The following is a 12767-nucleotide window of genomic DNA, read 5'->3' on the forward strand; positions in this document are numbered from 1 at the left end:
TATGAAAAGACGAGGTGAATACAATACCAGATGAAGAGAAGAATGAAGAAGAAAATGAGCTAAGGAGGAAACGCAGCGAGGTAGGTGATGTCCGGGCGGCGGTAGGGAAGAAACTGAGTGGAATGGGCGCTCTCCCCCCGCTCCAGGCATGCGCAGTCGCTGCCTGCTCCCCAGGGCGGGAGGAAAGCGCGCCAAAAGACGCTATAGGCGAGCTATTGGAGCTCCGAGGTATGGATCCGTTGCCTGCGGCAAGACCCATGTGTGGGACTGCACAGAGACCATGAAGAAGATCTACTAGTTCTCATCTTTATTCACAGCAAGTGACCATAAATATATAAAGACTTCAACTATGCTAAGTCAGAGAAGTTTTATGGAGAAAAAGTTGGTTCCTTTCACAATTTGAAATCCAGTGGCTTTATTATCTCATTAAGGGGAAAAAACAACACAGCAGTATATCTGATTAGTTAGCCAGAACCAATTTCAGATGCCGTGACAAGCTGTAGCTACATTTTTACCACAAAAGGCACAAACACCTTTTTTTGGTTGCCGTGCCTGCATACACCCTTCTCATTTTATAAACAAAGTATGATCAAGATTTGCAAGTCTGAGAGTCTTTGAAACAAACTGCAATTCCCTGTGACAGCTAAATCCAGATGTCTGGGAAATTAAATTTTTCCTCTCTGAGATGAGTTTAAAATGAGATTTGAGATAGCCTTACCCTATGTTCCCAAAACAAGAACATAGCCTTGCAGTTCCACATGGTAGCTGTTGAGCAAACAACTCCAAAACTCCATTGATCTCCTTACTGAGGTCACCCCTTTCAGATCAAGTCCAAACCTTCTTCAGCTCCCACCATGCCATTAGGTATATTGCCATTCATCGGCCTTGGCTGCTCATTAGTGTTAATTTATGACAAGGATTAGGGATAACTATGGTTCATCAATATTAGTGATCAGACAAAGAGGTTGCCTAAGTTGGGTTGCCATCTTCTACTGGGGCTTGGCATTTTCACAGAATTGCACACCTGATCTCCAGACTACAGAGATCAGTTCCTTGGAGGAAACTGCAGCTTTAATCACATCTCACTGAGCTCCTTCACCTCCCCAAACTCTTTCTTCCTCAGGATCTATCCCAAATATACAGGAATCTCCCAGGCTGTAGTTGGCAACTCTCACCCCAAGAGAGTACAGGCAATTTAATACAAGATGGGTTGGTCATCTAGGAGCAAAACTTTTCCATCCAAGCCTTTGTAGTACATTTAATCAATATCAAAAAGGTGTGTGTGTGTGTGGGGGGGGGTGAAACAGTCTGCCTTCAGCTCACGTAAAGAATGATAGTAATCCTTTCTTTGTGATCCACACAAAGAATACATGATGAGCATGAATTAAAATGTTTATACTAGTGCCCAGATATACACCATTGTGTTCAGCAGTCTGACCTGGTAGCTGCCACTCATTCCACCCTTTCTCCAAGAACCTCAGGGCAGCATGCATTGTCTTCCACATTTTAAACCCATACAATTAAACTATGAAACTGGTTAGACAATGGTATAATCACTGGTCTGATTGAGCTGCATGGTAGAGTAAACTCTTGAGGGGGGGATATTCAGCAGTGAACATGTTTTGGTGTTAAAATCACTAACATTTTAATATGCTCCACATCCTGACAAGTCCTCAAAACATTAACATATAAAAGGAAACAAATTAAATTATATAGTATTTTTCAGATACAGAGGAAACCAGTTTACAAACTAAATAATGCTCTTCCACTGAGCTGGAATAGTATTCAAATGCTCAGCAACAGCTCCACCACGTGTCACATGTGCGGAAATGCGGCAGAAAAAAAAAATAACACAACAAAGTGCTATCCAGCCAAAAATACAACTGTAATCATTAATGCTTTAGTAACCACTTCCAGTGCTACTTTATATACCAGGACCTAATTTAAATGTCATGTTTTATATCCATATCTCTCTCTAAAGGAGATCAGATACAAAGATAGGCAAGGTCCCTGGGTTTTTAGCATGCATTGCAATAGGAGCAGTCTCAGTGATTATGAGTGAGAGGACAAGTTGGGTCACTGATGAAAAAGAGCATGCTGGCCTCAAGGCCAGCTGTAGTCTGTAGCAAGGCTTCCAAGAGTGATTGACTGACTAGGTCTCCAAAGGGCAGACAGGGCTGCCAAAGAGATCAGAGCCAAGCCATTCCAGCATCCATCCCTTGCTGTTGTCAACCTTGGAGTCATGGCAGCTTCAGAGAATTAGCCAATAATCAGCTGTAAGGCAGTCAGAGCCAAACTTCACAGGGCTGCTCAGTTGATTTCTTGATAACCACAGCCAGTCCTCACAGAAGCAGGTGAAGAATAAATGAAAGTTTGTGATGAATTTTGGCCAGTTTGTATTTCACAAACTGAAGTTCATGGCAGGTCAATTGGCATGAACTTTCCACAGACTTTCAAGTGCTTTGTGACAGTTCATGAATGGATACATTTCCAGATTGTCTCTGCTCAATCAAAATGTTTACCAAACTTCAAAGCAGCAGGGGAGAGATTGTAGAGGAGGGGATGGCAGGGTAAGATTCCCTGTATATTTGATGTGTACACTTTTGAACCTGTGCCTGGCATTTCCCCAAAAATCACTTTCCTGGAAGAATCTTCTTGGGGGTGGGGGGGGTAGATCATAACTTGGATCCCCTAAATACAATCTGCACATAATTTGGAAGGCACATAGAGGAGCATTGGGGGAAGTCCTCTATGAGTTTGATGTCTCTAGTTTGCCCAGGGTCCACTTCGTACTCTCCTAAACCTGTGTCTATCATTTCTCCAGAAAGCACTTTCCTGGTGGCACCTCCTTTGAGGGGCTGTAATTCAGACCCCCTAAATCCTATCCTCACCAAGCATGGAGGGCAGGTTGGGGACAGTCAGCTGGAGATCCTCAGTGAATTTGGTGTCTCTAGCACACGGTTGGGGGGGGGAGGTGTTTTACCATATCACAAATCTCACAAACTGAACTGATTCACTTGGCACCTAAAGGTTCCTAGCTAACAAACTGGGCATGCCATAAACCACAACCTGAACTGCAATTTCCCAGTTCTTGCTCATTCCTAGTGAAGAAGTCAGAAATATTGATCAGATCTCTCCCCCAAAATCCCTTTTGGCTTGTGGCAGCCTCTCAGGTTGTCCTTTGCCCCATTACTTTCCCACCAACCAGCCTGTGACAGTTCCTCACATACAGTTCTTTGCTTTTGAGACTTTGTTACCCCAGCTTGGGCCTGAAGCTTGAAATGGTCAGCCATTACTTTTGCATTCATCATCATTATAGCCTTCCCTTCCCCCTTCTTAGTCTGCTTGGTCTCTCCCCTCTCTTCATTTTTCACACCTGCCTTCTGTTGCGGAATTTTGTGAGGGAAACTGTTTAAACTCTCCCAGACTGATGGACTACTGGATCACAAAAGAAACGGAGAGATCTTTAGTATTGAAAAATATAAATTTTATTTCTAAAGGGATAAGGACACTGGGATGGAAATAATAACACTATAGACTACATTCTTACTCTACTGCTAACAAGCTTGGTACTCAGTCAGTTCTCTCCAGATCCAAAGCTGCCAACCATAATTTTTCAACCATCATTTCAACCCTCTCCTTAACATTCCATCAGCTCTCATCTCATTGGCAGTGAGCCCAGATATCTCTTCCTGAGTCAGCTAAACAATACAAACTGGTAAACATATTTAACCCTTTAATGGCTGAACTTTAAACATTGCCTAGACATGCAATAGAAATACTCAGAATTCCAACACCTTCTCCAACCTGTCACATGGAGGCAGAGGGTGGTTGAGCTCCAGCCAATTCTGGCTGCAGCAACTATTACAGTAACAGTGTCTAGGTTTGGGAGTGCAGTCACCAGAAGGAGCACCCATGTTGGCTTCATGCAAGGAACCAGTCAATGCTGCCAGCCCTTTTCTGATCTCCCTCTGGGCTGGAGAGATGGTCAGGGCAGTGATTTGTGACTGACATACTGATAATTGCCAGCTATTTTTACTCCAGAGGTGATTATGGTGAAGGATGGAGAGGCACCCAGCTATATGGTAACTGAAAGGGGGGGCATAGTCTCTGACCCTCTGTGTCTGTAGTCACAATGGTTGGAGCACAGTAGCTGGCAACCAGGGCAGCTTGTTTCACAGCCATCATGGTGCCTTAGTTTCCCTATACCTAAGACCATCTATGACTACAATTCTGAGAGTACCTCCTAAAGTAAAGAAGCACTGTTCTACTCTGCATCAGGTCAATATATATTTCCCCCGTGCATATGTTCTTTCTCTCTTTCCCTGGCCTTCTCATCTTAAACACTGAGAAAAAGAAAGTAGTGAGGACACACTGGTTGTAAATAATGTTCTTTGAAGTGTGACATAGTAATTTAATAATGCTGTTTACAACCGGTGGGAACAGCTACAGAACAGTGGATGGAAGAGAAACTTTCATCAGGGAAGGTATCTTGCACCAGAAGAATAGCAGAACAAATCCATACAATACTAACCTATAAAGAACTGGTCTGGAGACTGTTCTTATAGTCATTGATGAACAGAACTCATCTGCTACTGACAGCTCCTCAAAGCTCCAAAATCTTTATTGGTCGATTATTCTAAAATATTCTTTAAAACCCCATAAATGGATGGTAAAGTTATGTTTATGGGATACAAAGTGCCTCCAAGTCATGGATGCTATAGTATTTCCTTCAAGAATATTCAGTATGACCACATCTTATTGTTTCATTCCAAGGAGGATCTGGACATTCAATCTTGGTGGAGTAGGTATACTCCTGGGGGAACTTGCAGCAGTTTAATGAAGTTTGTTTTTCTCAGCTATGCTGATATTACATTATCTCTAATTACCAGATATCATTTCAAAGCACTGTCAGACAGGTTACTGCAGAATTGTAACAGCCAGGGATTTGCTAAGCCTTTACCAAACACTAGTGCACTTACCCACACAAGCAGACAACATGGAATTTTTTATACTTCAGTAAGATTTTTGTGGCTCTTGAATTGCAATTAGGCATAATCAGTTTTTTTTTTTAAATGAACAGACTGGCCAATTACTTATTGTTCCATGTTAGCCCAACAAGTTGCCACTTTTTGGTGGATTAATTTTAAAAGTATTTGCAAACCTATTGTTTTCAATAGACTGCTTCCACATGGAAGTTGATTCAGTTTGGCATGTAAAATGGGAGCAGGTTTGTTTGGGGCATCCATGTGACATTGTCTCCTATGCTGAGAATTTAGAGGAACTAGTACATTGTGTGACAGTGGTTTGTTACAACATTATAATGCTCTAGCACAATAGCAATTACCTATTTTAAAAATCCCCCCAAGCCCTGTTATGGTGCATGAAATGGGAAAAGGTGGGAGAAATAGACAGAACATTGTGGCTTACCCTCATCTCCTTATGGTAGCAGCCATTTTGTGGCGGCAGCCACAACCCATTTTTGGACTTTCAGAAGTATCCATAAACTTAACAGGTTGAGAACCTCTGATGAATGCTGCTATTTATCTATTTGATTAAAAAAATGCTGGAAGTTTCCACAAAAAGTTGGGAGGTTCCAAGCCAAGCATTCATTTACAATGGAAGCAGTTATTTCAAATGGGTCCTCTGAAGAAACAAAAGTGACACCTCCTGGAGTCTTCTGAGGTATCTAGAGTTGCCATGTACCCCCAAGCCCAATGTCAGGGGATGGGGAGGTAGGGTTGTTAAATCCATGTTTGGAAATTCCTGGAGATTTGGGGTGGAGCCTGTGGGAGGACCAGGACCACAGTGGGACATGTCAGAAAGCCCACCCTCCAAAGCAGCCATTTTCTCTGGTGGAATTGATCTCTGTAGTCTGGAGATGAACTATAATTCCAGGGAATTGCCATGTCCTGCCTGGAAGCTGCATCTGTAAAGGTACAATCTGATCTAATGAGCAGAACAAAAGCCACAATTGGCTCTTTGTTGTGGAGATGAAACAAAGGGGTAACAGAAAACATATTAGTGAGCACCATGTCAACTTGAAGATCACAAATATACATACTTTGCTTGCAGAGAAAATAAGATGAAAAAGGAGGTGGTTTGGATTTACACCCCCACCCCTTCATTCAGAGTCTCAGAGCAGTTTACAATCTCCTTCCCATCCTCCCCCACAACAACAGACAGCTGTGAGGTAGGTGGGGCCAAGAGAGCTCTGAGAGAACTGCTCTTGAGAGAACAGCTCTTTCAAGAACTGTGACTGACCCAAACTCAACCAGCTGGCTTTACGTGGAGAATCAAATCCAGTAATCCAGATTAGAGTCCACTGCTCTTAACCACAACACCAAACTGCCTTTACATTTCAAGAATGAACACACACAAAAAGTTTTGCATTATTATTCTAACATTTCTAATGCAGGATAGACATTTCACACATTTCAGATAACTGAAACTTTAAAGCTTTAATCTTAAATCAGGCAGTGAAATTACTGTGGCAGAAATCCCTGCCAGAAGGAAGGAACCAGTCTCCCTAAACCTTAGAAAGAAGAAACATACCAAAAGCTTATAGTTTAATTAAATGAACCTCTTCAGTTGAATGAAATAATGTGAAATTTAATGTATCTATGTGCAATTTATCAGTAATTCAGAATAGCAAGGAGTATTGTGCTGCTTTTTATAAAACAAGTACATGACTTTTAGTGTGTTCTCTCTTTGAATGTAACTAAGAAAGTGAAAGCAAAAAGGCTGCAGCAATGTCATACCATGCCAGCTTCAGTCCTCCATTTATGAGTCTCACATTATTCATACATTGTTATGTTTAGATTTTCATATTTCTCAATCCTGAAGTCTAGAAACACGTTGGTCTATTAGTATCTCAGATATTTCTTTTCAGAAAACTGCTTATCTGATGGTTAGTAATAAGATGGTTAAAGTGATCAAAGGTTACATATTTTGGGAAGAAAGCTCTCCAGTGACATTTGTATATTCATCTCATGTTCAGGGGGGATTGATCGTGGCTGAAAAGTGGAGTGAATTTATTTAATGGCATGGACCCCACTGCAAATATCTGCAGATAGAAAGGGTTTCTATCAGTGGAATGGGACTCTTTTCCCTTTCCCCTCCCACTGCAGCTCCAAATGCCCCTTTATTTTATTTTTTTTCTGGGGGACAGCAGACCCTTCCGGTCTACAGTGGAGGGAGGGAATCAGCAATAATTGCCCCCTTCTGTTAGCAGGAAGTGCACTGATTACTTCCTAAGCACCCATTTGCTGATGGTTTTTTTTTTGGGGGGGAGAGAGAATAGCAAGGAAAAGAGAAGGACGTTCAGCAGTCTGGTGCTGCCTGAAGGGCCAAATGAGAGTGGGATCAGCTACTGGTTGGGCTACTCAGTCCTTGTCAGCTGGCATCACCCTGAAGGGCAGAGTAATGCCACTCATTGTGGCTATTTAAGTTGGAGCTGTGTAACAATGATTGCAGGTAGCGTTGCCTTTGGAAAAATCAATTTGTTCAGACCCAATAATGTTGTTTTGGTGCACCCAGTCCAATAAATGTGATTCCAGATGTTTTGCATAGAATTTGACCACTATTGATAGTAGCCTGATGGGATGAAAAGTTTCCGGGAGTTCAGGACCCCCTTTGTTATAAATTGGAATGATTATAGAATCAAGCCAAGAGTCAGGGATTGTACCATAAAAGTCAATCAGCATAAATAATTTTGCAAGGGGTAAAAGCCACCCGTCAGCAAATTTTTGAAGACCGCTGCAGGACCTGGTGCTTTGCCCACTTTTAGATCTCTCAATAGAATACTGATTTCATTTGAGGTTACTGGGGGCCAGACTGAAAAATCAGTGATGTTTGAATCATTTATATTAGGAGTAGACACATGTGGAGCAGCAAATATGTTAGGAAAATGGTCAACCAAGGATTCAGCAGCAATAGGCTCAGTAGTGGAATTAGTTTTTAAGTTACCTTAGATAATTCTCCAAAAGGCCTTGTTATCATTAGATGTTATCAAATGATATAATTGATCCCATTTGCTCTGGGTATAAGCTTTCTTTTTAGAAGCTATGAGGTCTGAAAAGGGTTTTTTTACAATCATCATAGGCCTTAATTTTTAAAGGATCTTTGAAATTGTGCACTCAGTGATTTTTTTCCAAACTAGACAATCAGTATCAAACCAGGTAGAGAAGCTGGGTCTAGATAGATACAGGTTTTGCTTTGGTACTGCATTGTCTAAATAATAGTAAAAGTCCTGCAAAAGCAGTGTCATCAGAGTCAGCATTTAAGATTGAGTCTCTTAATCTCTGAATTATATCAGAGTCAAAGAAAGTGACAAATTCTCTTTCTACAGATGCTGACCATTTGATTTTCTTCAAGACATACTCAGAGGCCATTGTAAAGAGCGATAGCTTGGCATCTGCCTGATCCATGCTTAAATTTATAGTGAGGGGCAGATGGTCACTTTCTGTGCATGGCTTGATTACAAAATTATTGATAGATAATATAAACTCAGGTGAGGCCAAGCAATAATCAACCACAGTACGGCCCCATGAGAAAAAAAGGTGAACTCAGATGCAGCTGAGAATTTAGAATGACCATTAAGTGTTACGATATTATGAGTTATGCAAAATTCAATTAGTTTGAAACCTGCATTATTAATTAAAGAGTCATTGGATTGATGAGGCAAGCACAACTGGAATGGGAGGGAATCTGATGCTTCAGAATCGGAATATGAGATCCATTTCTGAGGATCATTGTCAATTCGAGCATTGAAGTCACCTAAGATCAAAAATTGTGCTGTATGAAATTCCCTGATCAACGACAAAATGTAATCAGAAAACTTCACCCAAATCGCATCAAGCTCTGACTTCTCATTAAGGGGGGGCAAAATAAACATTAATAATAATTAAGGTAATGAATGAAAAAGATAACAGTAAAGCCTGGGCGATTGGCGGGCATGGGTTTAGTGGAACAACCTTAACCAGTAAGTCAAGTTTTATCAGGGTAGCTTCGTCAGCTTTACATCGTCTCATGGGATGGATTCTATAGGCAGGGAGATTGAAAACTTTGAAATCTTTCAGCTCAAATCCATCAGCTACTCATGTTTCCTGTAGGAGAACACAGTCAAAAGAAGTCAAAAAGACAGGTTGATTACCTGTAACTGTAGATCTTAGAGTGGTCATCTGTGCATTCACACTCCTGGGATAGTGGGCCTGCGCTGATCCCCGCATCGGTACCTGAAAAGCCCGGGATTTTTCCGCGCTCGGCGCCAATGGACATGCGCAGGCGTCCCAGTACGCATGCTCACCGGTGCCAGCGTGGGGATCCCACCAGTTCCTTCCTGACCACTGGAAGCCCCTACTGGAGGGAGACCACCAGCAGTGGGGAAGGAGGGCGGGTAGTGTGAATGCACAGATGACCACTCAAAGATCTACAGTTACAGGTAAGCAACCTGTCTAACTTCACACTCCTGGGAGACTAGCAAGCAAGGCATACCTGGAGGCAGGAAGACAGTCAACTGGAAGAAACAGCTTGCAGCACCGCAGTCCCCAACCGAGTCCTCTGCTGAGCATGCACGTCCAGCACGTAGTGCTTCATGAAGACATGCGGAGAAGACCAGGTGGCAGCCTTGCAGACATCCGAAAGGGACACGCCTTTGAGGAACGCCACCGACATGGCCATCGTTCTTGTGGAGTGTCCACGGACAGGCCCAGGCAACGGCTTCTTCGCCAGCAAATAACAGAGTTTAATCGTCTCAGTGAGCCATTTTGAGAGCCTCTGAGATGAAATTCTGGAACCTGTCTTAAGAGCAGCATAGGAAACAAACAGCTGCTTGTCCTTGAGAAAATCTTTTGAACGTTTCAAATAAAACAACAAAGCATGCTTAACGTCCAGAGCATGCAACCTGCGTTCCTCGTCCGAGGAAGGGCTAGGGTAAAAAGTGGGTAACCAAACTTCTAAATTGAGGTGGAACTGAGAGACCACTTTTGGAAGAAAAGTAATGTCTGGAGCCAGGGAAACCCCAGCTTCTCAAAAAACGAGATAGGGATAATCACAACGCATCGCCATGAGCTCCCCAACACGACGTGCTGATGTGATGGCAACCAAAAATGCAGTCTTCCAGGACAGGAGCTGCAAAGAGCATGTGGCCATTGGTTCAAATGCGCGATGGGTTAGTTTGTCCAGCACCAGAGTCAAGTCCCACAATTGTGGGGGCAACCTTGATGGTGGATACAGCCTGAATAACCCCTTCAAAAATCTTTTGGACTGGGGGTGCACAAAAACAGAGTACCCCTCCACCGGGTCATGGAAGGCAGATATCGCTGCCAAATAAACTTTGATGGAGGAGAAAACCAGGCCCTCATCCACTAGGGACAGCAGGAAATAAAAAATTGCCGACAATCCCACCTTGCCAGGCGAGACTGAAGAGTCAGCCAAAAACTTACTAAATTTCCCCCACTTCCTGTCATAGGACGGTTTCCTACTGTTCATGAGGACTTGCTGGACCCTGTCAGAGAACCCTACTGGTCAATGAACCATGCTGTCAACTTCAGATGAGGCACGGTGTGATGGAATACGTGCCCGCCCTGAGCCAACAGCAGGTCCGGTTCTGCCGGGAACTGGTAGAAGACCCCCCTCAACAGCTGGAGCAGGATCGAGAACCAGTTCTGGCGAGGCCACCAGGGAGTCACCAGGATGCAGCGTGGTCTCTCCCGTGCTAGTTTGTTGACCACCTTTGTCAGCAACAGCAGAGGTGGGAACATGTAGAGGGACCGACCCTCCCAAGGAAGCAGGAGCTCGTCTCCCAGAGAGGCTGGATCCGCTCCCCCTCTGGTACAGAACAAAGGGCATTTCTTGTTTTCGGCCGTGGCGAAGACATCCAGCTGCGGGTACCCCCAAAGCTGGAACACAGGCTCTAGGAAACGCCATTGCAGTTCCCACTCGTGTGGGAAGCCCCACCCCTGCTGGGGGAGTCCGCCTGCATGTTGAGGACCCCCGGAAGATGTGTCGCCTTCACAAAAATATCATACTGGAGACACTCCAACCAGAGATCCATCGCCAATGCACAGAGCCAATGAGACACTGTCCCCCCCTGCCTATTGATGTAGCACAGGGCAGTGGTATTGTCCGTAAGCAGCGCTACAGTCTTTCCCGCCACCAAGGGGCAGAAAGAGCGAAGGGCAAAGTGAACCGCCAGCAGTTCTAGGTAGTTTATGTGACACTGAGTCAGTCTTGGTGGCCACTGGCCCCCCACACATAGGTCTTCCATGTGGGCCCCCCACCCTCACAGGGAAGCATCTGTGGTGACAGTCACCGTAGGAGTCGGGAGATGGAAGGGAGCTCCCTGCCAGATGTTGCTCTCCGACTCCCACCACTGTAGCGATTGAAGAGCCCCGGATGGGATGGTAAACCTCTTTCGAGGTGAGTCTCTGAGTGGGCGAAACTGGTGCAGAAACCATAACTGAAGGCCTCTCATTCACAGTCTCGCAAAACATAGCATGCTTGTCGTCGCCACCATCAGCTCCAGCATCCGCTGAAGCTGCTGAGCCATGCCCCACTTTCGCCTCTGAAGCAATTGAACCAAGCTGAGGGCAGATAAGCACGATGCTGGTTTGTATCCAGCAAAGCCCCAATGAACTGCACTGTCCTTGACGGAGTAAGATGGGACTTCTCTAGGTTGACCTGCAAGCCCAGGGTGTTGAGAAAAAGCAGAATGATGGCAATGTGTGTTGACAAACTTTCCCTCGACTTCGCCACAAGGAGCCAGTCGTCAATGTATGGAAACACGACCACTCCCTGAAGACGGAGATGGGTGGCCACCACGCTCATCATCTTTGTAAACACCCAAGGTGCAGTGGACAGGCCGAACGGAAGGGCTTTGAACTGGAAGTGCTGGAAACCCACTGCAAACCTGAGAAAACGCCTGAACGCCGAATGGATGCTGACATGGAAGTAGGCATCCTTGAGGTCCAGGGTCGCCATCCAATCTCCTTGGTTGATGAGGGGCAGGATTGTTTGCAACGTTGACATTCTGAACTTGTGGTACAGAATGAACTTGTTCAGATTCCGAAGATCCATAATTGGTCTTAAACCCCCGTCCCGTTTGGGAACCAGGAAGTAACGAGAGTAAAAACCTCCCGTCCTGGCCTCCATCGGAACTCTCTCTATGGCTTGTTTCTGAAGGAGGTTGTTCACCTCTGCCAGCAGAGGTGGGGAGGGGGGGTGGTAATCACCACGGATTGGTTCGGAATCTGCGCAAACTCTATTCTGTAGCCCTCTTCTATGATGGACAGAGCCCACCTGTCTGTAGAGATCAACTCCCAGGCAGGCAGGAAAGGGCGGAGGCGGATAGCTGTTGTACCAGTGGGGGCGATGACGCGTGCCACAGGAAAGTCAAAGGCCCTGCTTTTGAGGGCGAGCACCCTTGGACTTGCCCGAAGCCTGGGAACCATAGCGGCTCCTATTGTTGCCAGAATAGGAAGGTCTGTCAGGCTGCGTAGAGCGGGGACGCCATTGCTGCTCTGGTGAAAACTTTTGGTAGGGCTTCTTGGCCCAGGGTTTGTGCCACTGTTTCGACCTGGGAGCCTTAGACGTGGCCTGCATGCCCAGGTTCCTGGAGGTCTTGACGCTTTTATCGAACTTCTGCAGTGCAGTGTCCGTGGTGGTACTGAAGAGGCCATCTCCTTCAAAAGGCAAGTCCTCTACAAAGGTCTTGGTGTCCTGATGCAAGGTAGTCGACCTCAGCCACGAGTGGCGATGGATACATA

This window comes from Heteronotia binoei, chromosome 3 (assembly GCF_032191835.1).
Source record: "Heteronotia binoei isolate CCM8104 ecotype False Entrance Well chromosome 3, APGP_CSIRO_Hbin_v1, whole genome shotgun sequence".
Taxonomy (NCBI): Eukaryota; Metazoa; Chordata; class Lepidosauria; order Squamata; family Gekkonidae; genus Heteronotia; species Heteronotia binoei.